The sequence below is a fragment of the Callospermophilus lateralis genome, chromosome 15, assembly GCF_048772815.1.
Source record: "Callospermophilus lateralis isolate mCalLat2 chromosome 15, mCalLat2.hap1, whole genome shotgun sequence".
NCBI classification, from domain to species: Eukaryota; Metazoa; Chordata; class Mammalia; order Rodentia; family Sciuridae; genus Callospermophilus; species Callospermophilus lateralis.
The window spans coordinates 50,881,405-50,909,125 of record NC_135319.1 but is presented as its reverse complement, the minus strand read 5'-3'; the positions used below and the strand labels follow the sequence as shown (position 1 = coordinate 50,909,125).

At 39.9% G+C, this 27,721-nt stretch overlaps 1 pseudogene; it reads right to left on the bottom strand.

Annotated features, from left to right (window-relative positions):
- Nucleotides 1-250: 250 nt before the first annotated feature.
- On the bottom strand, nt 251-27,085 carry LOC143637973 (neurofilament light polypeptide pseudogene; annotated as a pseudogene).
- Between the last annotated feature and the right edge of the window lie 636 nt (nt 27,086-27,721).

Genomic DNA, 27,721 nt, shown 5'->3' with positions numbered 1-27,721 from the left:
CTGGGGAGTCCCCATGTCTCCACAGGAAAGGAGCCAGCGTTTCCCTGTGGAGCCTGCTGGAGGCAAGAAGGCTGTGCAGTGGCGCTGTTGTCATATTGCATCTGGGCCTCCTGGTGCCCTAAAACAGGATGATGCCCTTGGACAGGGAACTCATGTCGTTTCCTGGCGACAACTGCTCTCTGTTTCTCTTTTAGTCGTAGTCTGGATCTTTTATTTTGAAACCAAATCTAAAAAAAGAAAGAAATTATTTTCAATAAAATATTTTATAGTAAAGCTTAGTTTCAGGATTATCACTGATCTGCTCATTGGCCTGGGGTAGACACAAAAAAGGCAATCGTCCTGGGCTAAACCAAGGAGGTATTGTGGAGGTTATGAACAGTGCACAATTCCAAACTCCCAACTCTTCCCAAAATCTACCCAAATTCTCCAGTGCATGTGAACATAGCTTTTCAAAGTCTCCCAACTACCTCTCTGCAACCTAGGAGAGCCCCAAGTGCCCTGCACACTTTCACACAGCCTCTTCATTTTCCTCAAGCTGCCCCATCAACACAATTTATGACTCCATATCCTGTAAGGTTATTCATAAATTTGTTGCATTTAAAAGCCATAAACCAAACAAACAAAAGTTTTTCAAAACTGGACAGGGTATGATACATGTGATCCTAACAACTGAATAGAACAACTCTAATCTACATTTTTTTCTCCTGCATCAATTCAGGATAATTGCAATGCCAGCCAGAGTCCACAAAGCTTTGAGGTATGTGTTTAAAAATGACAAAATGCTTTTTAGTCTAGGTAACTTAATTAGCTAGTGTTGTAGAGGCTCACAGTCAAGAGTGTCTGGAAGCATTTTGATATTTGATCACTCCTGAAACCCATCTCCCAATCAGGATGAATTTAGGTTAACATCTAGGTAAATCTTTGATCCCCACTTAGGAGGTTTAAAATTATAACTCTACATAACAAAACTGGTTCTTCTAAATACATGCTCTCATTTTTCCCCTCCAACACAATTAAACACAAAGAAAATAAGATGTGAGCATCCATCATTTGTCAACAATTAGCAGGTGGGTTCAAAATGATGAGACCAAAAGGCAGGTGCTCCCTTTCTCATTTCCAGACTCCCTAGGATCCTCTCCCTGACCATGCTTGCTTCCGCATCACATGGGCTTATTCTAAGCTGTTGCACTGCTCTTCAAACCAGTTCCTCTCCCTGACATTATCTGGTTATGATTTTCTACTTCTTTGTATAGCATCATTGATTTGCAGGATGTTTGAACTGTTTCCAGTTCATGGAACATTTGACATACAGTAACTTCATAGCTGACAGAGAATTTGCTATTCTTTTATTTTGCAACACTGTTATTACATTCCCTTTCTTATTTTCTCTAAGAAAAGGTTCTCCTAGTCTCAGAAAACAAATATTTCAATAAGCATTGGATATTGATAGAAGAGAAGAATATGCAAACCCAATTCAGTATACATTAGGGCAACCCCAATACAGTAAAACTTTGGGCAGCATAAACAATAATTCACAAAAAATCATCATATCAGAAATTCCCAAAACAAAATATTGGCTCATGTCCCAAATGGCTACAAAGTGCCTACTAATGCTATGAGGTGCCACATGTGGGACATAATTGAACCAAGTCTTTCTCCTGCACCTTGGGCGATCACCTCTTGGGAGTTACATTGGCATACCATAGTTAGCAGTTTGCAAATAAAATCCTCCAATGTCTCTGCCAAAAAACAAATCAGGACAAATTGAAGTGCCATCCTTAAATCTTGTCACTGAATGCTCAACATCTCTGCAAACTCTTTGTCCCAACTTTAAAATATCCAGTCTTCCCAGTTTTCCATAATTCATTAGCCAGCACCATGATCAAAAACTGGCACAGTTCCTATTCTGAATAATTACTGAGCATGCTAATGGGTGCCTACTCCCAAAGTTGCCTCACAGTTGTTGATTTTTTTCATAAAAGTAACATAATAAATTCACAAACACACTGAAATGAAACTGTGACAAAGATCAACAATACCCTATGTGAAGAAATGACATGAGATATTTTCAAACAATCGTTGTATTTACTGTATTATATAAAAAAGATATGTTCATGCAAGTTTTCCAAATTTTGACTTACATTGATTGAGCTGATGGGGCAATGTATTTGCTTGGCCAGCTCTTGCCGGGTCCCAAAATCTGGGTAGGAATTCTGTTCAAATGATCGATTAAGAATTTCCAAGTCATGTTTTGTAAATTTGTGCCGTGGTTTTCCTAATCCTTTTTCCTGTTTTGTTTCTTCTACTTCCATAGGACTATCTTCAACTGAAGATGCTAAAAGTGCAGAAACAGAAAGAAAAAGATTGAGGATTGCCAGTAGAATCCAGAGGAAAAAAAATATTATTTGTTCACCAGGATTTTAACAATGCAGAGCTCTGCCTCACAACTTATTCATATTAATAATACCAAAAATGGATTAACTGCTGATCCTTAAAAATATGAGGAGAACATGAGATTATAATCTGCATGGTAGAGAAGAATTTTAGTCTAGCCAAAATTCAAAATATATAAAAAGAGACAAATAAAAAATGGTCAGTCATCACAATAATTGAGAAAATACAGATAAACCAGCTCATATCAATCTGATAACCAATACTTTAAATGGTTGGTGGAAGAGTAGGGGATGAATAAGATTATATAAAATAGAAAGAAAGCATTGGGTTGGGACAAGTATTTATCATAATGTCCACTTTGAATTTTTGCTCATATGATGACATTCAAAATAAGCTTAGCCTTCAACATAACAATTAAGTAAAGGTTACTTGAGGTTTGGGGAGCATGTTTACATGACTTACATGATCCTTTTTTAAACCCTCTTCAATAGGATAGCAGCCTTAAAATAATGAACACAGCGTGTCAGATCAGGTACACAGATTATATTTGTTTCATGATAGTGAGGATTGAAGCCAGGGCCTCAGGCATACTAGGCAAACACTCTACCACTGGGTCCCACTCAAAGCAAAACTTGAAAGAAAAGCTAGGGATGTAGCTCAGTGCTAGAGCATCCTGAGTTCTATCCCAGCACAACACCAAAATAAAGGAAGAAAAATGAGAACATACAGCGGGAGATAAAACTCTAAAGGTACAGTATCTTTATGAGATTGAAGTTGAGTTAGTATGAACAGGAAAATAAAATATTTTGACTTTAATTTTCTTTTCTGTAAAAAAAAAAAAAAAAAGAGCTACAGAATTGATTCAAAAGAAATTGACAAGAAAGTGAAAACAAGCCAATACCAAAAATAAAAGAAAAAAAAACACGTCAAAGCAGTAGAACAAAGGTGGGAGAAACACACGCACACACGCACGCGCACACACACACACACACACACACACACACACTTTTGTAAACTATACCAAACAAGAAAAATGGCAGTTGTAACCCTACTCCTTCCTCCTTGGGCCTTCAATCCCTCCAGTGGCTTGGTTTTCCATTATTTTTCAAATGGGAAGGGGATAAACCCACCTGCTGTTACACTAGTTGTACTTCATTCCAGCCCTTTTTTATGTGTTTATTTTGAGACAAGGTCCTACAAAGTGACCTCAAACTTGAGATCCTCCTACCTCAGGCTCCAGGAGTCACTGCCATGGCAGACATGCACCCCATGCCCTGCTACTAGTTAATTGTACAGAATTTTGGGATTCTGGGTGACACACTCAACCATTCATGAAAACATTTTTGATTGATACACCCTCCCTGTTTCTACCCTTTCCTCTCTGGGTGACCTAATCCAATTGGAAGGCATCCATTCTTCTATAGAACACAAAAATGAGACATTCATTTCTGATTCAAAAAAATTAAATTTAACAACTGGTCCTGAGAAAACTGGATATCCACATGGAAAGATAGAGTTGGACCTTTTACCCAATAGGGAAATATTAACTCAAAATTCAAAGAATTATAAATAAAGCTAGAAAAATCATAAAACTTGCTGCAAAAAAAACTTGGGAGAAGGATTCATGATATTGAATTTGGCCATAATTTCATAGATATATCATCAAAAGCACAAACAAAAAAATTATTAGACTATAACTAAATAAAAACTGTGCATGAAAGGACACAAGGAAGAAAATGAAAGGACAATCTGTGGAACAGGTGAATCCCTTTGAGAACCACACCTGATAGAGTGTTGATATCAAGACATAAAGAACCATATCTCTAAAGTGGGCATAGGATTGGAATAGATATTTCTCCAACTAAGATAATCAAATTGTCATTAAGCCTGTGAAAAGATGGTCAACATGACAAATCATTAAGAAAGCCAAATTCAAATTCACAGGAAAATCTAACCTCACTCCCATCACCAATGCTACTATCCACAAACCCAATAAGCAACACAACAACTGCAGAGGGGGAGCAGAGGAACTGGAACCCGAGATGCCCTGTGGGTGGGAAGACAAAATGATGTAGCTACAATGGAAAAAAATATGGTCATTGCTCAAAAATAATTAAAAATTACTATATTATCCAGCAATATCATTTGTATGAGGTACCTAGAGTAGTCAAATTCACTGAGACAAAAATACAATGATAATCCTCAGGGACTGGAGAGGGGGCTCTGTGGGGGGGTGCTTTAATTTTCACAAACTATCAGTTCTACAAGGTGAAAAGAGCTCTGTGTAGAGTTGCTGGTAATGGTTGCAGGACATTAACATGTAGGTGATGCCACTGAAGTGTACATTTAAAAATGGTGGTGAGGGTAAATTTTACCTGTTTCATTAAAATTAAAAGAAAAAATAACTCAAGGAAATAGACCCAAAAGAGAAAATCTGAATCTGTACACTTTACACAAACACAGGTTACTTGGCAGGAAAGTCACTTATAAAATAACTAACCTGTGCCTGAAAACAGATTTAATTCACTCTCAAAGTGGAGCCTCTTTGGCTTTAAAGGCCCAACCTACAAATAAAGTTGCAGGGCACATGCGTTTTTCACACATGAACTTCAGGGGCTTCAACACTGACTCCATTCCAGTTAGATTGAGCCCAGAGCAATTTTCTCTCAGCCATGCACCAAATAACAATATTGTGGCCAAGGATGGACTGGATATATGATGGTGATAACTCATGGCATATCATTGAGTTATTATTGACATCAGATTATATTAGATTTTGTAAGTGCACTCTATGATGTCCACACAAGAAAAATCTCCTCATATGTTTCTCAGAAACAATCCTCACCATTAAGCAATGCCTGATTAGAAACGGTTTTTTTTGTTATTGTTATTGTTTTTATATTTTTTTTAATTTTTTTTGATGATTTTAATATGAGAAATTCAAGTACTCTTAAAATACAGGCATTTTCAGTTCTGTCTTATGGAGCAAAAACCAATTTTATATAGAAAAAATTTTCTGAACATAATATTTAGTCATCATGGTGAGCTAAGGAGAGTACATTTGAGGCTTCTCCCTGTCTAGAAGAGGCTGCTGAGAAGAGTAAAGGAAGCAATGCTCTTAATAATGGGACCTAGGAGACAGAAAGTTTCTTCAGCTTTTCCTAAGCAGTACCACTTTTCAAGCACTTATTCTAGAGAACCATCAAAGATGTGCAGCATGAGGTACTAGACATGAGAATGCAAATTACCCAAATGTTTTGAAACAACACCTAAATGGGAATTTAAAATTTAAAAACAACAACAACAAAATCATCTATTCACACTTGGGGATTCCAGATGAGCACAGCCAAGTTTTCAGAAAAGCTTCTGGTCTGGTTCATCCCACTCCTCACCCAAAAACTCATATACAAAAGTTTCAGATTTTCTGAAAAGAAAACGTTCATCCTTCAAAGGTTTGGAAAACGTGAGGTTTTTGGAAGTCAAAGCTCAGTAGTAAAAACAGCAACCAAAGATATTATCCTGTGAACTGCAGTAGCCCCATGAGTAGAAGCAGGGCCTCTGGTGCCTACTTACTTGAAATCCATGATGGCTTTGTGGAGAAATTCCCATCCCATACAGACTGCACTAATTCAACACTGTTGTCGTTTTGGGGGGAGGGGGGAGTTTCCTGAACATTTTTGACTCTGAGACCATGTGCCCAGTGGACTCTTAAGTCCACTATGTACACTTGGGAGGAGGGTCAAGTAAGTTGCAAAACAGCTACAGCTGAATCCACAGCCTTCACCTTTCAGCAAGGGCTCATCTACAAAAAGAAATCAGAACTACAACAAAGACTTTTGAATATCCACTATGCATACAAAAGATTGTGCCAAAATCTCTTCCACTATCCAATTAATTCTTTTTTTTTTTTTTAAAGAGAGAGAGTGAGAGAAAGAGAGAGAGAAGGAGTGAGAGAGAATTTTTTAATATTTATTTTTTAGTTTTCGGCGGGCACAACATCTTAGTTTCTATGTGGTGCTGAGGATGGAACCCGGGCTGTACACATGCCAGGCAACCGAGCTAACACCTGAGCCACATCCCCAGCCCCTATGCAATTTATTTCTAAATTTATTTCTAAATTTCACAGAATATTAAAAAAAAAAAAAACTGAACTCGATAAACAATCCCCAGGATCACTCATGAAATTCTTCTAGTATATTTTCTCGCCCCTCCCCCATCCTTGGGTTCTGGAGATCTAACTCAGGACCTGGGACATGCTAGGCAAGTACCCTACTTTTAAGCTATGCCCATGTCTTTGTTTGCTTTTGATTTCTTTGTTTTGTGCTGGGGAAGCCAGAAAGACCAAGGCTTCATGCATATGGGCTCCTGCCTGCTCAGCAACGACTCTGCTACGGAGCCACACCCCAGCCTATCCTGTTAATTTGATTTTATTTTTCTCTTCACTCTGGGCCCTTTACCACCTCTGTCCCCATTAATATCTAAAAACTCTAGACTGGCCATGAAGTCAGGATCCTCCCGCCTACCCACATAGCCGGGATGATAGGCACACACACACCATGCCTGGCTAACTCTTCATCTCACAGGAAAGGAGAAAGAGAATGAGAACCAAAAGAACTTATCCCTGGACCTCAACGCAGAGCAGTACCTGGCCAATCTAACTAGATCCATTCACCCATGCTGCACATCTTCTAGGCATGCAGCTTCATTTGTGTGTGTGTGTGTGTGTATGTGTGTGTGTCCGCGTTTAAGTGGGACTACCAGATATATGGTTTGGCTTGGAAATATTTCCACATATCTCTAAATTTTATAAGAAATCTCTTGCATGCAGTCCACACCCTGCCACAAAATATCATAACTCAACCCTCCACTAAAGAACCTCACCGTTGGAAGCCATGTTGCACTTCTACTCCTCACGCTTTCTTGCTTTCTCCCTGGTAAACTGAGAAGCTCTGGAGCAGCATCCGCTAATATACCCCACGCCAGACACGCCCACAGATGGCTCCACCCCTGAGTGATGACGCCAATACCCATACCACGCCCCTTGCCCCAGGCCCAGACAGGTTCCCTGGGGTACAGACTCAGCCCCACCCTAGCCCACAGTGCAGCCTAGACTCCTCTGATGACATTTAACCTACCTCTTCCAATCTTGGCTTTCCTTCATTGAGCACCCACTGAAACTAAATTTATTTCATCTCCACAGCACCCATAAAATGTCTGTACTACTTTATGCCCACTTGGACTTGAGGGTACCAGGAATGGAGTTGTTTAGGCTTTCCAGAGCCACTGACCTCAAACTCCCTCTCACCACACTCTCACAGCCCACACACACTATGTGTTCTGACAGTCTTGACTCAAGGACGAGACTCATCACTGGATATAGTATTGCTTAAACAGTATTGAGCTTAGAATGAGGAGAGACTATACACTGGAATTGAATAATAATATTATAAGACATAGACTAATATTTTATGAAACTTAGATCATTGTTAAAAAAAACAACAAAAAAAAAACACCTTTTATTCTTGTTTTTACTAAGGCAGCATGAACATACAGGCACTCTACACTGAACTACACTCATAGCCAATTTTATTGTTTTATTTTATGTTTTCATCTCGGCAATTTAATGGCAATAGTGCAGAAATGAAAATTTTAAAACCAAAAAAGCTGAAGGAATCCAGTTTTCTAACTGAACTCCACCATAGACAGTTTCTCTGTAACCAAAAATCAAGAAGAGGCCCAACAAACAGATTGATGGGCAGTTAAATTCATGGAGGGCCTTTCACAGGTTATGACAGAAGGTGTGCCCCAGGCTGTCTGCTTAGGACAGTCTGCCATTTGAGGCACTGCATGTGCTTTGGGGCACATGAGGGAATATTTTAGGAACCAGAAGGGTTGGAGGAGATTGGAGACTGAGACAGTAGAGCAACCAAAATTGGGTTGAGCCACCAGTTGTCCCCAAAGCTATCTGCATTTTTCTGGGATCCCATTCCCCCTAGCCACAGACCCCTCTGCTGATAGCCATCTTTGTCCCCGTGGACTCTGGCAGGTCTAGCTCCAAATTCCAGGTCTCATGCTTCCTTTTGGAACCCTCTGCATGGGATCATAACTTATCTACCATGTGACAGGCTGCCATGTATACGAGCTCTGAGGTCCCCAACAAGGACTTCATAAGAAATGGGACATTGTGAAGGAGTCAGATGGGAAGAAACCTGACTAATGAGAAAGCTAAAGAGGATGACGGTTTCAGGATTTCGGGCCAACAATGAGAGAGATGAAGAGAGGCAAGAAGCTGATTGTGAGGCAGGGATAGAGATGTCAAGGAGGTGGATGGGGTGGTGGTGATAAAATGGGCAGCTTAAGATGATATGGATGGAAATGTTGATACCAGTGAGGATGCCAAGACAACAAGGAGAAAAAATAATAAGCTAGTCTTCCTGGTGCAGGTCTGTAATCCTAGCAACATGAAAGGCTAGAGCAGGAGAATCACAAATTCAAGCCTCAGTCTCAGCATTTGAGCAAGACTCAGCAGTATAGTGAGACCTTGTCTCAAAATCAGAAAGTGGAAAGAAGCAGAGATGACGTTCAGTGTTACAGTACCACTTGGTTCTGTCACCAGCACCAAAAAACGAGAAAGAGAGAGAAAATGTTAAATAAATAAATAAATGTCCCATGACCTGGTCTTTCCTTTTTATTTCTTCAAAGTACTTTAGAAAGAAAAAAAATGCAGTTTTTATTTTCATTTTATATTTTGTACATTTTCATAGGTATCAGGCAATTTTAATTAACCAAACCAGCCTTCAGAGCCTTTATTGTACTTTGACCATATTCAATGTAAAGTCAAAAAAAGAAAAAAATATATAGTATAAATCAAAATAGAAATATGGCTGCAGTGGCACAACCTGTTACCCCAGTACCTAAGGTGACTGAGGCAGAAAATCAAAATCTGCCTGGCAATGGAGCCAGGCCCTGGCCAAAAAATAAATAAATTAATCAAAAATCAAAGTCTCGCTATAAAAGTCAGTGTTAGTGGCCACTGGTTCACTCCTAGAAGCAAAGTAGAAGTGGGTATCTAATTCTCATTCCAGAAATTTTTGTGTCTATGTACTTAGCTGGACTATAAGTTTATGGCTTGTATGAGATCATCTTAAAGGTCAGATATTAAATGTCCCTTTTTTTCTTTTCCTTTATTATTTATACATTTGCTGTTTTTAAATTTGTTGGTGTTTCAGTATGAAATTATGTTGTCCAATATTACACCAAAATTTTGGTGGTCACTACCACCAACAGCTGACATGTTCTCTACTGCCACATATGGATGGAAATGTTGATACCAATGACAAGCAAGGAGAGAAAAAATAAGCCAGGCTTATTTTTTTTTAGAGTTCCTCTAACAATCAAATAAAAAGGTTGGCCTTAGATTGATTTCTCTGGATTTTTTTTTTTTTTTACCCCAATAACTCAAAGTTTCCATCACCTTTGTTTCATTCCTTTCTGAGTACTTTGTATTCAAGCCAGGTAGTGACCTCCTTTTCTGCCCTCCTTCATCCAATCCACCTGGACAGACACCCTCACTGCATTGTTCTCATTCTTTTCTCAACTCCAGTCAGGCTCTCCTCAGAGCTCACTCCATGATTTACAGCAAGGAATCAGCTCCAAATGGCCCAATCTCATGGCTAATTTTTCTAAGTCATCAAAAATTTTAGCCAATCATTTTTGTTTGTTTTCCTAGTTCACACTCTGTATGTGAAATTTGGCTTCAGAGCATGTGACCTAAGTCCTTCATCCTTGTTACAAATGCCTGTGAACATAAGAACCCAGCACACACCAGGTCCCTCAGATGGAGCCATGCAATAATGGAGTTTTGACCAGCAAAGTGCAGGCTCAGAAACAACAATATTCTGGTGAACTCTGTTTTTGTTGTTGTTGTTGTTGTTGTTGCTGTATTTGTTCTTTTTTTAAATTAGTTGCAGATAATCATAATATGTTAATTTATTTATTTATTTTTATGTGGTACTGAGGATCAAACCCAGTGCCTCACAACCATGAGGCAAGCACTCTGCCATCAAGCCAAAATCCCAACCACTCAGGTCAACATTTAATAGTACATAATTCCTGCATGGTATGGCCTACATATCTGGAATTCCAAATACTCAGGAGACTGAAGCAGGAGGATTTAAAGTTCAAGGCCAGTTACTTAGTGAGAACCTAAGTAACTAAATTAGATCATGTCTAAAAATTTTACAATAGAATAAAAAGGACTGGGGAGAAGGCTCAGTGGCAAAGTGCCCCTAGGTTCAATATTAAAAACAACAACAACAACAACAACACAATACCACTTCTTTGTTTCATGATGGAAAATAAAAGTGTTCCATAAGGCCATTTAACATTCCTGTGGAAGTATCAAAACCTCACTCCATGAACTGGTGCATTTGGAAAACTGATGACTCAACAGTTGGCTTGTAGAACATTGAATTTTTTGGAGATAATTTGATATCACTTGACCATTTACTGAATTTTTATTTTGTCCACCTAAATTTTACCTGCTTGTTTCATTCTTCCACATCACACCATTTAGTTCACTTAACCATAATAATCCTAAGAAAAATAGCTAATATTTATTAGTAGATTCTTTGTTTCACCTCTAATCTCTTCAAGGATACATAGAAACCAGTATTCTTTAGGACAAAATGGAGTACAAACTTAAATTATCAACACACTTAATCATCATTACTTGAAGTTTTTTTAAAGTCCTTTCTTTATTTAGTACTTGTACTTGAACCAAAGGTTGCTTTGCCACTAAGCTACATTCCCAATCCTTTTTATTGTTTTGTCCTGAGGCAGGGTCCCCCTAAACTGCTGTGACTAGCCTAGAGCTAGCAACCCTGTTATACCCTCCCATGTCCCTGAAATTCTAGGTAAAATTTGAAGATTTTAGTCAGAAAATTATCCTCTGGTGTCTCATTTGCCCCACAAAGTCTCCACACTGATTATCCCTTCCTCTTTGTTCATTAGTGAGTCAATGACCTGAGGGCATTCCTGGTCACAATCCTGAATGCAGATCTCACAGGATCAATGCAAAATAGACACTTGTCCCTATTAAATCCCTATGATTGATTTTCCTGAGAGGTGAACTACACTGTACCAACCTGAGAGCTCCAGACTGCATTGACCTTCATCATACTTCTGGGACAAGGTATTCCCCCTGGCACTAAACAGGCCCTCAGAAATATTACTTCCAGTGGGGCAATCATTAATGTAGCACATTTTAATTAAATCACTGGTCAGGCTTGAAGCAGGACATGAGACTTTATTTGTCATGGCACGTGAGAAGTGCAGCAAGCAAGTCCCCTCTGCAACCTCTGACACTGGGCAGCAGGTAGGGTACCTTTACACCTAATTGACCACAACAATTGGAATGACCAAGAGATCTTTATTGTATCAGTGCAGAAGAGGAGAAAGGAGAGAGAGAGAGAGAGAGAGAGAGAGAGAGAGAGAGAGAGAATTGAGAGAAGAAGGAGAGCAAGAGCAAGAGAGGGAGACAGAGAGAGAAAGAGCAAGAGAGAGGAGCCCAGCAGGAGGGAGTATTTATAGCCCAAATCTAAAGAGGTCTCTGGGGTTGCAAGCAGCCTTGGTGGTATACAGTGATTGGATCATACAGTAGTGTCATTTGCTGCCTTCAGACAGAAGGGGCAGGGGCTAGATATGGGTTTCCATTGCAGTAGACAGGTGGGGGTCCAGTATTCAGCTTGAGTGGGGTTGAGTGTTCAGACTTGATGCAAACAGGTGATAAAGGACCCAACAGATCTGGGTTTGAGTGAATGGATTATCCTGCAGCTAACATTTGTTCAGCCTGACCTGAAGACAACTTAGTGGAGCCTGCCCTGCATCTAACAATGTCCATGTAAATACATTAATGTGACTGGTGAAATGTGGTTTTTCTACCAGCTTGGGCCTTCTAACATAGTCCTAGAAAGGAAAAAAACAGGATGAACTTCTTTTTCAGTCTTATCTTTAGAGGGTGGCTGGGGCCATGAGGGCTTTCATTGTTTTTTTAGGACACACAGTTTCTCTTCTGACTCAGGTGTGATGAATATTCTGTGGGCTGGAATGGGTGTTGGAAGTCAGCAGTCTCTCAGGACATGTTATCTTCAAAGAAATTAATGAGCTTTAAGGTGAACCTCTTGGAGAGACTTAGTAACAGTTTGGAGTAGAAGCAGTTTATTTTGTAAGGGTGGATGTGGGGCCCTGGAGGAATTAACATTTTAATCTACCACAGGTGGTCTCCCAATTTCTGGATCCAAGCTGGCTTCCATTTCTGTGATCTGACCGACTCTGATACTAAACCTGTTTTTCTGATCTCTTAGATTTTGCTACCAATATTTTCGCCAGGCAACTACACTGTCTTTAATTTCTTTTTTTTATTTTTCCCCTCTAATTTTAGGTATGACTACTGCTGTAAGAAAAGGGAATTGAAATGACATGGCTGGGGCAAACACTTTGGAGTCACCTTTTCAAAATTTAAATATATCTATTGTGACTTTTAACTCTTACTACAATTATTTTCAGTGAGGACAGACAGCAATTTTTAACCTATATTACTTACCAAACACATACAGACATGCAAACACGTGGTGTACATACATACACAAAACAAAACAATAAACAAAGGATTTCTAGATTTTTAAAAACATTTTACATTGACGGCTAACCCTTGTAAATTGGTCTCTGAACAAAACTATGTGTAAAAATGAAACCTCCATAGTTGGATAAAATAGGATTGATCAGAAAAACACATATCCTCTGCAGGCTAGATCAAAATTATAAGCTCAAAAAAAATGTACAATTATAAAAGCCTGTCTGGTGTCTGGCCTGATGTAGCCCTCAAATGTAAAAAGCATTTAATAAAAGAAGTGAGGGCTTGTGGGAACTCAGAGAAAGAAGAATTTTGATTTTTTTAATTGTAAGGGAATATAGACAAAGGCTGTGTCCACACCCACTCTGAAGGGATTTCCCAAAGAAGCAGCAAGGGAGCCTGCTTCCACAGTCTAACACTTAAACTTTTGAGGAGGAATTTTCTCCTTTAAAATCGGGTTCTGTTGTGCCTTGTGTGGAGGCATTTTCCCTGGAGTTTGTGGCACTTATTAGAAGTGCAGGACCGAGTATTCTGCTTGGGTATCCACTGCAAGACTGACACATTGGCCCCATATCTTGGCAATTATTTTAGATTGATGGGGGCTGAGAGTATCTGAGTTTTTTTGATCTGGTTCTAAGCCAGCTTTTCCTGGTCTCTTGGATAGCAGTACCAATATTTTAGCCTGGCATTTTGTAGCTTTATCACCTGGGCTGCCATGGTTCTTAAAAACCTCCTCAACTATTGACCAACTCCAATAGTTGGGACATATTTATGGTGGCGAATTTTAGTAAAGCAACATGAGAGTGCAATAAAGAGAGAGGGAGAGACTTCTAAAATCATTTTGACTTTTTCTAAGTCTCAGCCTGGAAGAGTTTAAGTATATGTTTTTAAATCTATATTTTCACATTAGTTGTCTACTGAGCCTTTTTGCAGCCATGTATATTCCAGTGCAGGCCTTAGTGAGGAGCCTAGGGCTTTTTAACAATTTCCCGCACCATCCAGTGGGTAGTCATCAGGCCAGGTTAGGATTTGGGTTTCCCATGACAAAGCTAACAATTAAAACCATAAGTACATACAAATGGAAGGTGAAAGTCAACAATTTGACAGGGTGCTGAGCATGACTCAAGTCAGAGGATGGTGGTTTATTAGGTCCCTGATGAGTCCAATCTGCCAAAATATAAAGAAAGGAATTGCTGGGGTGAACAGTCAGAGGACATTGTCAGCAACAGAGACAGACATGAACAAGCAAGAGACAGACATGGACAAGGCACTCTGTCCTGAAATACCCTGGCATTAGACCATCCCCAAGGTCTATTTACTGGCTCAATGTGTTAAACACCCTGTCATACAGTGCTAGGGTTCCAGGTCTGAACTGCACCAGATCCTCTTTCACAGGTGGGCTTGAATCCACGAACACATGGTGTCCAGACCACGCAACCCAGAGAGCTCCCACAAGTTCAGAGGAATGGCAATCTTCTCTGTGAAACAAGGTTCAAGAATCCCTCATGCCCCAGAGCCACATTCCTGACTCCTGAAATCTGGCTGGAGCTTCTGAATGTTGTGGCACATTCGAAATAAATGACTGGGTCAGTCTTGAAGCAGGACATAAAACTTTATTCACCATGGTAGGGGTGCAAAAGCAACAAGCAATCTTTGACCCTTTGCAGAAGGTAGAGTGCATTTTAATAACAAAACTGCAAGCAACCAGTAACTCAAACCATTGCCAACATAAGAACTTGGTTAAAGTGACCTAGCTAAGGGAGTAGTGCATGCTCCCACCCCACCAAAAAATGGGGGACTAAAGAAGATCATCTTCCATTGTATAAGAATAAAAGAAACACTTTTTCAGGTGATATGCATTGCTTAACAGTGTCTGCTAAGAAGGATGGGAGAGGTGGGTTTTCTTTTGTGAGAGCTATTTTTTATATGAAATGGAGTCTCACTGTAAAAGGGAGTTTGTCTGTTCAAGGCACATATAGTTTAACCCATAACATGATGAAATCTTAACTCCATTCCCATCATAGAGAGCTTTCTCAATCATTCATTTTCCCTGCTTCCAACTTCACCTTCATGCAATATACACCAGACATTTTCAATTCCTTAATGGAAAACAAACAAATGAAAAAACCTTCACTAACTTGCCTTGGCTGAAGGATCACAACAGATTGATACCCAATGTCCTTCATGATCAGGACCCTTCCTGTTTTCCAGCCTCTTCTTCCTCCACTCACTTGCACAAACATTTATGCATACCAAAATAAAAAGTTAAAAAATAAATAAGTAAAAGCAACTGCTCCTGATTCTCTGGATGCACGATGCTTGATGTATATTTTTAAAAATTTCATCATATTGCCTTTTCTCCATTATGGTCTTGAAAAAGTGTGGACACGGGGCTTACTCCATCTTGGCATATGCCCATTCTACTCCATCACACTGGAACACCTCTGTAGGTACTCATTATCTCTGTACTCTGTGTTACAGCATTGAGAATTTCTGTTGAGGGATGGGAGCAAAGATTAAAATTATTTTCTCCCAGAAGATTACTAGGTCAGCCATGGAGGGTGAATGCCTGTAATTCCTGCAACTCTGGAATCAGAAGGGTCACAAGTTCTAGACCATCATAGGTAACTTAGTTACACCCGGTGTCAAGATATAAAGTATGGGTTAGAAATGTAGGTCAGCAACAGAGAGCTTGCCTACCAAGTACAATACCCTAAGTTTAATACTCAGAATCATTTAAAAAAAGAAAAAGAAGAAGAAGAAGAAGGAGAAGGAGAAGGAGAAGGAGAAGGAGAAGGAGAAGGAGAAGGAGAAAAAGAAGGAGAAGAAGGAGAAGAAGAAAGAAAAAAAATAATGCATTTAAAAAATGATCGAACTAAGATATAACTAGGGGAGAGAGTATTTATCTAATGCTCACAAGGTCCTGGATTGGATCATCAATAACACACACACACACACACACACACACACACACACACACAAATGAAAACAAATAAACCACCCTACACCACGATCAAATGGGATTTATTCCTGAAATATAAGATAATTCAACATGTGGAAAAGCAATGCAATCTAGGACATTCATGGAAGAAAGAACAGAAACCACATGATCATTTCAGCTGATGCAGGGGAGGAAAGCACTTGTCAAAGTTCAACACTCATTCATGAGAGAAACAATTAATAAACCAAGAGTAGAAGACATCAGTCTCAGCATCATAAAAACTATATAAGAAAAGCCCACAGCTGACACCAAACTTAATAGTAAAAGACTAGAAGCCTCTCCTCTAAGATCAGGAAGGAAGCAAGGATGCCCAGTCTTGCTACTTCTATTCAACAGAGTACTAGGAGCTCTATGAGCAAGTAGGCCAGAAAAAAAAAAAAAAAAAAAACAGACCTCCAAATTAGAAAGAAGAGGTAAAGTTGTCTGTTCATGGATGACAGAAAAAAACAGCCTAAATGTTCCTCACAAAACTTTCAGAGATGACTTCAAAATTCATCAAATTATAGGATAAAAATAACTTCTGTTCCTATGTGCTACAAATGAACAGTCCAAAAAAGAATTGAAGAAATAAATCTTAATACATAAGAAAAAGAAGAATGACATAGTGGGTGGGGTTGTGGCTCAGAGGTAGAGCACTTGCCTAACACATGCAAAGCCCAGGTTTGACCCTCAGCACCACATAAAAATAAACAAATATATCAAAGGTATTTTGGACAGCCACAACAAATAAATAAATATTACAAAAGAATAAAATAAGTGACAAATTTACCAGAGAAGCAAAAGACTTAATTTTTCAAAACCTCAGAACATTATGGAGAGAACTGGAATGAAAAACAAATAAGTAAAAGGTGTTGCGGGGTGTCACATTGAGTGACCACACCTTCCAGTCCTGATGCACCACAGGGATGTGAAAGATCACTGTAGTCTGGCACAGTGGTGCCATGACTTGTGTCTCAGTCTATTCCCCTGCTCAGAGAGCAAGGAGGTCCTCTTTGAGGGGTGTGCCCCTAGGTGGGAGCTACACTCACCTGTTCCCTTGTAGTCCTGCCCTTTCTGGCCTTTTTTGAATAGAAGTTTCTAAGAACAAGAGTCCCCCCAATAAAAGCTCACTTCTGTATATGTTCCCTCGCTCTTTTCACCCTCTTGTGGCTTTCTAATGCTGTCCCTTTTGGGAGCCTCAGGAAAAGAGCCAGGGAAGCTGTCTTGAAGCCTGTGTAAAGGTAAATTGTGTCTGTGTTTTTTTTTGTGTCCCTGCAAATTCACACGAGTGATCTTAGTTTAGCTGCCCACGCTGGTCAGGGGCAGCAAAGTATCTTAAGTTCAAGAGCTGAAAGACTTCATATTGATAATATTTCCATATAACCCACACTTCTGTACAGATTTAATGCAGTTCTTATTAAAATCTCAATGGTATATTTGTATATATAGGAAAAAACAACTTAAAATTCATATGCAATCTCAAGAGATTCTGAATTGCCCAAGCAATCCAAAGATGGAAGAATTAAGAGATCTCACAAATTCTAAATTCAACACTTCACTATTCTACAGAAAAACTATGGTACTGACATGAAGAGCAACAGACAGACCACTGAAACACAACAGTGAGCCAGGAGGAAACCCATGTGTATATGGAAAGATGGTCTTCAACAAGGGTGTCCAACTCCACAGGGGGGAAATGACATATAGTATAAATAAAATTGATGTTCATATGCAAAGAATGAAGTGAGATTCTTATTTCACACCATATGTATAAAACAACATGAAATACAAGATAGACTTAAATGAAGGCCTGAAGCTGTAAGAATCCTAAAGAAATGATAGCTTAATGACATGAAATGTGTTTATGGCCTCTTGGATTGACATAAAAAGCACAGGCAACAAAAGCAAAGGAAGACAAATATGATCACATGAAGCATGAAAAAGTAGGGCTAAGGATATAGCCCAGTGGTAAGCATGTGCTTAGCATGTATAAGGCCTGGGTTTAAGGTCCAGTAAATACACACACACAAACACATACATAAACACACACACACTACTGATTCTGTCTCCCTAGTTGAACTGTCATTTATACATATTTTGTTCCCCCTTTGAGGAAAAAGTTTTTGGGTTTGATACAGGATAGTTATACAACTTTAGGTGGAAGTATCACTTTGCTATTGTTCTTATTTGAATAACATGTGCTCATTTGAAGTATGGCTTCAGAAGATTTGTATGGGTGCCAGGTTGACATGCCTGTCACTCCTTTGGTTTAAAACAATGATTATTCTGAAAATTCTACTGAGAAATAATTTCAATTGCCTATGCTGCTACAAGGTAAATAATGTGTAATTTTTATACAACTGATAAGTTTAAGAAATTTCAGATGAAAGAGAATATTAGACAATATATTGGGGAATGACTAATGTAATCTAGGCGCTAAAAACAATTAGCTACATTAGCCCTTATTGAGCGTGTCACACATGTCTGTGTATGGACCATGTGTGTTAGTTCCAGGAGAAAAAAAAAATTGAACTAAAAGAAACCATATTTTGAATAAAGAAATGATACTCTCTCTGGACTCATAGAATTTTAACCAGATGACAAAATACCAAGAGACTCATGACCTCTTAATACCCCTACCAATGAGACCATGAAAGGTGAGGGGGAAATAAGGACCTACTGGGTGCCTCATTCAGCGAGATGAAATTAACCTAATCAGGGGAAAACACATCTGAAGCAAAAGGATGCTCAAAACTTCTGCCCCGGAACATCTTGGTATTACATTTGCTGTATCTTACATTTCCTTTGGTGTCATAAATGATAATTCTTGTTTTAGTGACCTAGATCCTGTTTCTTCTACATAATGCTAGTGTGTTTTACTAATAATTTTTGTTTTTCAATATCTAATAGGATTGGAAATTTATGTGAATCTTCCATAAGCATAAAAGTGTTATAGAAATTTGAGCCCAAACTATTTAAAAATTCTTTTCTACTCTTCCAGACAAAGAAGCAGAAGATTTTTTATTGTACTTAAGAATCTACCATAGTTTGGACTTGAGAGTCCTCCAAAGGCCAAGATGTTTAAGGATTTGTCTCCAGCATGGTGCTCTTGGGAAATGATGAATGTTCAGAAGTAGGGCCTAGAGGAAATTTGTTGGATCATTGGGGGTGTGCTCTCAACGTCAAGTGATTTTTGGTTTTATTTTATTCATTTATTTATATGAAGTACTAAGAATCCAACCAGTGCCTCTTGCACATATGCTAGGCAAGTGCTACCACTGATCCACAACCCAGAAGCATTGTCTATAGCATATCTTTCCACCTCATCTGGTTTTGATTTCATGGAATCTATTTGCAATTCTGCAAAATATAGATATCTAAAGCAAGGCAAAATATCCCTCATCTCTACACAGGTATATTCTGCTGTAGCAGACAGGTTCAGCTAAGTTTCCTTTTCGACCATTGAAGAAGCTTATTTGACCTCTATCTGGGATTCTGCTTTAACTTTCCTTTGCTTTATATAAGCCTGTGCTTTTTGACTTCTCCTTTCAGTCAGTTATAATCTGCCTAGTTTTCTCATTGATTCAGTGAAAATCTCTAGAAAGTGTTCATTTTATATCTGTTTGAAGGTCATGATTTGACCTTGAAAAAATATGTTTTCAAACAATGCATAGTGTAAATGTTAATTACAAACAAGGAAAGCCTTAGGCTTTAGAGTTTAATTCTCACCCTTAACCTTGGTGGGAAATCCCTAGAGGGCATTAACTAGGTGGAGAATTTTAGAAGGAAAGATGGCTAGCTGGATTAACCCCCAACAGCTCTGCAGTCCTACTCTCTCTCTGCAGGGGGTAACCCTTGGGCAGGTCACTTCACTCCCTTTCACTGTGCTCCTAGGTAGGTGGAGTGACAATAATCCCTTCACCCCCTGGATGTTGTCAGTCATGAAAGGGTTATCATAATGCTTATGCAATATGGTCTGGAAGAAGAAGCTGGGTGGGCTTGTTCAGAATTGTTCTATTTTTTTTTTTTTTAATGAGGCTTTGTAACTCCTGAGTTGAAATGAGGGTTGCAAGAGTTTTAGACCAAGAGATGAAGATTTTGCAAAAACTTTATATTGAAGTAACAAAGACATTTTCCGAATTAAACACACTTGCCCCCGGGGGGCGGGCAGGGAGGGTGGACCACACCTGTAATCCCAGCAGTTTGGAAGGCTGAGACAAGAGAAATTGAGTTCAAAGCCAGCCTCAGCAACTTCAAGGCAATTGTTAGACTAGGACGCAAGAAAAGACCACTGACTCCAGTTAAAATCAAATTAAAGCAAGCTTATTATTTTAACCAGCTGGGTTGCCTCTCCCAGCAAAAACCACAGGAAAACAGAAGCCACAAGTTTCTTGCACCCAGCTTTATAGGCCAGAAAGTTATACAAAGTGGAGGTTGCAGATATCAAAACTCTGAGGAGCATAACACAAATGTTAGTTTACATTTTTGCTGGCCCCAACATCAGAATTTATGAAAGTCATTAGAGCCTCAGAGAGGGTCATTATCTGACCAGGGAAGGCCAGGATTTGTGAGGCATCATTAAAGTTTCAGAGAGGGCTGCTATCTGCTCAGAGAGAGCCAGGCATGGGTGAGTTCAAGGCAGGGTAGGCATTCCAAGCAGGCTCAGAATTTGCAGTAATTTATAGTGAAGCTGAAATTAGCTTTTCATGGCTTTGTAGCAAGATGGCTCCCAATTTTAAGAGAAAATCAGGCTGGGTCTATCATTCCCCTCTTTTCTTTCTTTCTTTTTTCTCAATTATATACTTTTATCTTCTGAAATGATTTAAAAGAATAAGATCACTTAATATATGTTTATTATTGCCCTTAAGATAAAATTTAAGGGCAATTTATGTTGCAAGGATTGAGTCTCTGCTTTTCTTTCTGATTTGATTTCTGCATTCTTATTGCTGTGTGTACTAAATCAAACTGGATTTCTTTCAATTCCTCAAGCACTCCATGACTTCAGCCTTTTTCCATGTCCTTTGTCTAGAAAGTTCTTGCATTCCCCATTCTCCACAGCAAAGTCTCAGGGATGTGGGGATGTGGCTCATTGGTAAATTATCCTTGTCTTAAATCCCTAATACAAAAAGAAAGAAGGAAAGAAAATTAGCAGCTAAAGGATAGCAGAAGGATATTTAGATGTCCATTTGCAGAAAAAAAAATTAAGTTAGAAATATTTTTCTTTCTTCAAAACCACAGAAAAATTGTAAATGGAATAGAGATTATATCTTTAATAACCTTTAAAAGTACTTGGAGAAAATAATGGAAAAAATTTATAATTTTGAAGTGTGGAATCATAAGCAAGTTGTAAACTCTAGAAGTCATAAAGAAAAATGTTGAGAAATTTGGTTTCCTAATATCTAAAATTCATGAGCAATGACACCAAAAATGATAGTTAAAGAGAGTTCTATGAAAACATTCCAGCACCAATAAAAGGCATTTACATTAATAATCAGAATATACAAAGAAAAGGGGGAAAATAGAAGGGAAAAGTATTTGAGTAGGCAAATGCAACCCAATCTCACTTCTAAATAGCAGCAACTAAATAAAACCAACAAGAAGATACCATTTTGTAGCATAGGATGGTTTTATTTAAAAAAAAAAAAATAGGTGTTGGGGAATAGGCCTGGACACCTGGGTCTGTGACTTTATGTCCTGCCCCTCCAGAAGTATTTTATATAAATGACACCTCCTCCAGCACTATTCCAATGCAGACAGTGATGTCATAGTTATGAGCACACTGGCTCATCTGTGGTTTAGTGAGAGTTGCCTTATGGACAAAAAATAAAGGTTTTCTCATTCTGTGATTGCCCTGCCAGGAATCTAGCCTTTCCAGATACATGAATATGGGGACTGGGAATGTGGTTCAGTGGTTGAGCACTTGTCTAGCACATGTAGGCCCTGGGTTCAATCCCCAGCACAGGGGAAAGAGAAAGAAAGAAAAAGAAAGAAAGAAAGAAAGAAAGAAAGAAAGAAAGAAAGAAAGAAAGAAAGAAAGAAAGAAATGAAGGAAGAAAAAAGGAAAGAAAGAGAGAAAGAAAGAAAGAAAGAAAGAAAGAAAGAAAGAAAGAAAGAAAGAAAAAAAGAAAAGAAAGAAGAGAGGGAGAAAGAGAGGGAGAAAGAAGAGAGGGAGAAAGAGAGGGAGAAAAAAAGAAAAGAAACATGGTATTTACAGCCACCCTCCTCCTCTAAAGCCTGCACTTCCTCAAGTGCACTGACCTCCAGTAGAAGGGAGCAAGAATGTCTCAAAAGGAGTCCTCCACCAAAGCCCACTACTCCCAAATCCACAAGTGGTAAAAGGACCTAGTCATTGGCTACAAAAAATCGCTTGTAAGGAGCGCCCTCTAGTGTAGAGGTGAAGAAAACTCAGAGTTACAGGCCCAGTGTTGTGGTGCTCTGACATCTAGTTTGTCCACTAAGTTTCAATTCATTAACTCCTCTTCCAGGGTCCGGTGTGAGAAACTGCTCCTATGTAAAAACAGATTTGTGCTTCTAAAGGGCAGGTATCCCGCTTTGTGAGAAGCAAATGAAGACTCTCTGGTGTCTTTTTAGAAGACACAAATAAGATCTGTGCGATCCATGGCAAACATACAGTAGTTATGCCAAATGGCCTCCAAATAGCACTCTGACACATTGAGAACTTATGTAAGAACCTACTCTGGGGCTGGATGTATGTGTAGCTGTGTGAAACCCACCCATGCACGAGGCCCTGGGTTTGTTCCACAGCATCTCAAAAACAACAAACCAAACCACTCTTGGTAGGTTTGATGTTAAACATCCCCTTTGTCCCCGTGGTGTCAAAAGATGCCTCAGTGGATGATTATAAGTAGAAAACTAGGGGAGAGAAATCAGATATTGGCAGTTTTTCCATTTTTTGTGTGTGTGTTAGTTTTTTATATAAATGTTAAGTATGCAAACAGGAATGCAGATCAAAATGTTTCAGTGAACAACTTTTGGTGATTCAACTATATAATCATTATAAAAGTCTGCTTTTTTTCTTTTTTCTTTTCTTTTTTGACTATGGAAACATTTAGATTTTTTAAAAACTAAGTTAACTTCTTACCGACAGCCACTAAATGTCATTTGTAGAATTTTGATCCTACAGTGGGTTTCACTCACTATGCCTTTCTGAGTTGTCCCACATGCTGGTTGCAGATTTTTAAAACTGTCCATCTCCTGGGCTGCTTTTATGAATTTGCTTTTAAAATATAGGAGGCCAGACACTGTTCCACATGCTGGTAATATCACTAATCTCTGGTAATCCAGAAGTTGGGGCAAGGAATTGCAAGTTCAGGGGCAGACAACTCTGCAACTTAGTGAGACCCTGTCTCAAAATAAAAACTTAAAAAGGACTGGGGATATAGTTCAGTGATGAAATGTATCTAAATAAATAAATACATGAAACTGTTAAAATGATATATACACAAGTATGTTCTTGAAGCATGTTTTATATTGGGGAAAAAAGAAACATTCCCTTTGTCCATAAATAGGGCACTGTCTGGATAAATAATGGTATACCCATCCACAGGATACTTTGCAGCTCCTACATGGAATAAAGTAGATTTATGTGTACTCACTTTCATAAACTTTTTCCAAATTTTTAGTGATCTCCCAGGATTTGATGCTAGGACTGAGGTAGACATGAATTTAAAAGCAAAATATTTATTATTTGATACCATGTTTATATTTTTTCTCTACACATACTAAGAATACAGGAAATATGTAGAGAGGAAATAGAAAGTGTCCACCATGCTGTGGGAACTGAACTGGAATTATTGGGTAGACGAAATTAGTGACAGGGAGGAGTTTGATGTTTTGCATTTTATACTTTATTACTTTGTGCTGTAACATAACAAGAAATCAAAGTGTGTGTGTGTGTGTGTGTGTGTGTGTGTGTGTGTTTCTAATCTTATTACATTAGGCAACCAATCCCGAAATTTGAGCTATAAGAATTTTTGTGGATTTAAGTATTCTTTGATAATTTCCCACTGAGCTAAACTACTGTGGAATGTCCAACCAAGTATGAGAAATTCAATGCATTCTTTAAATAAACACTTCCTTCTAGCCAGCTCATCTGGGCATCATAATCCCCATGTAAGCTTTTTAAAAATTAGATCCTAAAGGCTGGGGTTGTTGCTCAATGGTGGAGTGCTTACCTAGCATGTGCGGTATGCTGAGTTCAATACTCAGCATCACATAAAAATAAATAAAGAAATTAGTGTGTTGTGTACAATTTATATATATATATATATATATATATATATATATATATATATATTTTTTTTTTTTTTTAATTAAATATTAGTCTTGGTGACAGATCTGATGACTCAGAATCAGAATGTTCGTGCCTGAGGCTGTTGTCTTACTGTTCAGGAGGAGATGGGATGTGAAGATTATTGACTAGGTAATTATGTGTAACAATTGCACTGAGCCAAGAACAGAAAAGGCAGAGAGGCAGACCTGGCCTGCAGGGGCTCCTCCAAATAAACCTGATGGGGACTCTTGATGGATAAAGTCATTCTCCCAGGCTTGGCAATGAAAGTGTTCCATATGATGCAAGTAAGGTACTCCAAGTATTCAGAACTCTCAGATTTGTTAGGGCTGTACCTTTATTTGTATTTTCAATAAAACTATTATTTTTTGCACTTGTCTCAGTTTCTGTGTTCTAAACTGGAGGAAGGTGGGGGATGATTAGAAGATCACCAAAAAACTCACCCAGCTTTGGAATGAAGAACCCCCCCCCCCGCAGTTTTCTTACCGTAAACACAACAGGATGTAGTGTGTTATTATCTAAGAACCAGGTTGTGCAGAGGCAGACAAGTTAGATTCTAGTCCTCACCCCTCTTTGTGCCAGTTGTGTGACTTATCTGCAAGTTATCTGCAAGGTTCTTGACCTCTTTGAACCTCCATTTCTTGATCTGCATAATGGACAATGACTTGCTTTAAATGACCTTTAAAGAAAGATCAGAAGTGACAAAGAGTAGAGATCAATCAATCAAAGCTCAGCAGTTGTTTGTTAGTACCACAACAATTACTAGAGCATGAACTCCTTAAAGGTTAGACACAATGTGTGACTATGTGATTTCCCTTTCCTCTTTCCCTACAGTCTACCTAACACTAGTAGAAGGCCACTACCAGGGATTGAACACAGGTTCTGTCACATGCTGGGCCAGCACATAACCACTGAGCTGTGCCTTCAGTCCCCCCACCCCCCCACCCCCGCCAAAAAAAAAAAAAACAGATACAGATATAGATAAAGATAGATATAGATAGTCTACAGATCTGCAATTCTGTCTGCTACAGGTTGTTATGGTTCCCATCCCTCCTGGAGTGCAAGAGTTCAATTCTTTTTGCATGTGCAAGCCTCTTTTCCTAATCTAAGTCCCTTCTTAGGACTGCTTGTAACATCTACTTGTTCCCTCATTAACAATGAGCTAAGTAAAATCTTTGGCACATGCTCATTTTCTATCTGCATGACAGCCATGAATTTATTTTCTTTTAAAAGGCGTCTTTTAATATTGCTACTACTTCTTTACCAAAGCAGTGGATTTCTGTGGAGGGCAGACACCTTGCCTGAATCTCCCTCTCAGGGTCAGATGGGGTTGGACAGCATTAGTGTTAATATCTTGTCCCTGGGTAGACAGAAAAGCTGCCTAGGAGTCAGGCTTCAGGTCCTGTGCCAACAACCTGCGGTGACAAAGAGGAAAGCACTTCTCTCAGAGAAATGGGCTCATAAGGAACCTCTGGACCCCTGGGGCAGCCTCCTAGGGCTACATGTCTTTCCCAAATCCCCTCCTGTGCAAGAACACCCTTCCTTCCTGGGGTGGCGCCCTGGCTGGAACCTAGAGATTAGCTCTTTGGGGTCTCTGAGATCCACGAGGTTCCACGGGGCCTCTGAGGGGAAGAGTATTTGGGAGCCTGAAAGCCCCAAGCTGCCCAGGATTTTTGGTTCAGACTTGGAGCATTTCCTCCTGGGCCGGCCTGGCGCTATCCTGGGGAGGGCGTCCGCCAGCAAACAGGGCACTGAGATTTGCCAGGCCAGCACCTTGGGGCTCCTGTTCTGCACACAGGCTGGGCTAGCCCTGCTCAGCGCCAAGGGCGCTTTGTCGGGTGGGTGGTACCTGGGGCGCGGCAGGGAACCCAGGGAGACCACAGATGGCAAGATAGGAATGATAGACAGAGGCAAAGAAAGGGTGGGTGGGGGGGGAGAGAGAGAGACAGAGAGACAGAGACAGAGACACTGAGACTGAAGGGGAGAGACAGTGGTGAGAAAACAGAGGCAGAGAAGGGCAGAGAAATGAAGATAAGAACAAGTTCTAAAGGAGAGGAGGAGCCTAAAAAGAGAGAAGGAAAGGCTGAGACAGAATGAGGCTTTGGAGATTCAGAAAAGCTTTCGTCCATCAGGCTGTGGATATGCTTTTGGAACTCAGCGGGGGCCAGCGCCGCCTCCTCTGCGCCTTCGCGCGCCTCCATCTGGCTGCCCTCGGCGTCCTCGAGGCTCAGCACCTCCTCTTCATAGCGTGCTTGCAGGTTGCACAGAGTCTCCTCCAGGCCTTTGCACTCTCCCTGGAACGCCTGCTTCTTGTTGGTAGCATCCCCCCGCCAGGCGGAGGTGGCTAATCTCCTGCTCCTACAGCGCCCGGAAGCGGGACGGCTCCTAATGCTTCTGGCACAGCACCAGCAGCTCGGCTTCCAGCAGCTTGTTCTGCTGCTCCAGCTCGTGCACGCGCTCGATGAAGCTGGCAAAGCGGTTTTTGAGGTCCTGGAGCTGCACCTTCTCCTGAGTGCGGATGGACTTGAGGTCGTTGCTAATGGCGACTACCTGGCTCTGGTCTAGGTTCTCCAGGCTGTGCATCAAGGAGCCAGAACTGGACAGTAGCTGCGGCGCACGGAGAGCCAGGAGGGCACCGGGACTGAGTAGTTGGAGTAAGCTGAGCGCGCAGTGCTGTAGCCGCTGCGCACGCTGGAGATGTGCACCCAGGGAGTCTCCACATAGTGCCACTTGTAGGAGGTCTAGGCTCATAGCTAAAGGAACTCATGCTGGCGGCCAGTGCCCCCCCACCGCCTATGGCAGACATGGGGGCCTGGAGAGGTGGAAGGACAGGGGAGAACGGGAAAGGGAAGGATGGATGGCTGTGTGCCTATTATTATAATTATTATTATTATTATTATTATTTTATTTATTTTTATTTTTATTTTTTTACTTAAGAGATTGCCATAGTTTGGACTTGAGAGTCCTCCAAAGGCCAAGGTGTTCAAGAATTGTTCCCCTGGGTGGTGCTCTTGGGAAATGATGAATGTTCAGAGGTGGGGCCTAGGGGAAAGTTGTTGGGTCATTGGGGGGTGTGCTCTCAGAGGCAAGTGATTTTGGGTTTTATTTTATTCATTTATTTATATGCAGTACTGAGAATCCAACCAGTGCCTCTTGCACACATGCTAGTTAAGTGCTACCACTGATCCACAACCCAGGACTAAGGTGAGTGGTTTTGTTTCAATACATGCTGTCACCATGAAGTTCAGCCTTTCTCCTGGCTGAAATAGGTTTGCCACGGTTTCTTTTATGAGAGCAAAATGTTCTTTGCATGTCTTCATTGGACCTGGCTGGCCAGGCTACGTCTTTCAAGAATAGTAGACTTTAGAATTTGGAATTTAAGTTTGTCTTGTGACTTTCATCA